General features: G+C 43.3%; 1 protein-coding gene across 1 annotated transcript in view; it reads left to right on the forward strand.

Annotated features, from left to right (window-relative positions):
* The window catches only part of lmo4b (LIM domain only 4b), an 18,771-nt gene that overhangs the window by 1,403 nt on the left and 15,721 nt on the right, over nt 1-1,647 (forward strand). The window lies entirely within an intron of this gene.

The raw sequence follows: 1,647 nt of genomic DNA on the forward strand, positions 1-1,647 counted from the left end.
TTTTTTTTAATTGGGATTGCTGAAAAAATGAAGAAGAAATAGTGAGAGGGTGAATACGACGTGGGCATCAAATGTCGATAACATCTAAATGATCCATTAAATGTAGGGATGTCCGATACGAACTTTTTGCCGATATCTGATATATGTTGATATCGTCCAAACATTTCATTTTCCGATTCCGATACCAACCGATACCGACATAGCGGGGCAGTGGTGGCCTAGTGGTTAAGGAAGTTAAGTGCCGTCTGCTACAGTAGCCATGGCCCCCCCTAGGGGACAGAGGTTTTTCTTTTCACTTCTCGACCTGAAATACCATTGAGCACCTGGTAATATTTATTTATTTATCTGTAGAGAAAAAGGGAAAAAGAAATAGGCTGTGCTCTCAGAGTACAGGGAAGGACTGGTGGAGTCGGAAGGTGAGAGAAGCCTCTTTGTTACGGAGTGCAGACATTCAATTATCAAGCATTATCTGGTTACTTTTAAAATCAGAGCACGGAGAATGTCGTCGCGTTGAACGAGGAGCACTCCTCGGCCGGAAATGGCTCCGACATACTAAGTCCGAGTCTGTGTCGGTTGGAAAGTGAACTCACTGTGCAGACCCAAAATTGAGACGTTAACTGTTTCATGGTAGGGACGGGTAGAAGCCGGGAGCAGAAACGGGAGATGGAGATGGGGACAGAAGTCAAGTCTGGTAGAGTAAAAGCGAATGTATCAAAGTAGCCGGTCGGATTTTCAACACAGTCTACAACCCGGGGAAGGGAGTTGCTGGAGAGACCAGACTTTATACTGTGGTAGTGATTAGTGGCAGCTGTGCACTCCTGACTCCACTCCTGTAATCAAGCACACACACAGAGGGGGCGAGGGGGAGAAAAAAAAAAGGGGGCTACAGGGTGAACTGCCGAAGGAGTAAAAATATCAATGTTTTTCTTCTTGGGGTTGGGTTAAACAAGATAATGTATGAGACGTAGACGTAGACGGCAGTAATTATCACAGAAGACGATTCTGTGATTTTAAAAAATGACTCTAAAGAGTTACATGACATGGGTGTCTGATTAGCGTGAAGATTCGCTGTGGGAGTGTTTTTTTGTTGGTTTTTGTTTTTTTTGTGTGGCCTGGTTCAATAGCATGACAACAGGATAAAAAAAGACGTTATGTGAGTCTCATTATAGCCTCCGCTTTTATTGTTCTGCCGCCCCAGCCTCTCCCAATTATATGCAAAAGAGTTTATTTACCCTTTTATAAGGTTGAAAACAGCCACATCTCTCGCGTTCTCTTGTCCCTCTCTCCGAGTTGGTTTCCAGTTTTAAAGATTAACAACGGCTGCAAGAACATGTTTCATGTGTGATTCAGATTGTGGTGGAATGTATGGATTTGCTCTAGATGCAGTTCGCTAGTTCAGAGACTGTGTGTCCTTTTTGCCATTTAATCAAAGAACTGAGAAGTGTTGCAAAACACTCTCAATTTAATTGGTTAAAGCAACAATGTTGTTGCTCGTTGTTACAGGCAACAGTTGCTCCAACACTGACTCTGAAGGTCTTGCAGCAGATTTCTTAGACCAGTGTTTCCCAAACTTTCTTTCTGGGGGACCCCGCATTTTAAAAGTCACAAACCTTCACATCTATCTATCTATCTGTCTGTCTGTCTGTC

Source organism: Cynoglossus semilaevis, chromosome 2, assembly GCF_000523025.1.
Source record: "Cynoglossus semilaevis isolate Cse_v1.0 chromosome 2, Cse_v1.0, whole genome shotgun sequence".
In the NCBI taxonomy this organism is placed as follows: domain Eukaryota; kingdom Metazoa; phylum Chordata; class Actinopteri; order Pleuronectiformes; family Cynoglossidae; genus Cynoglossus; species Cynoglossus semilaevis.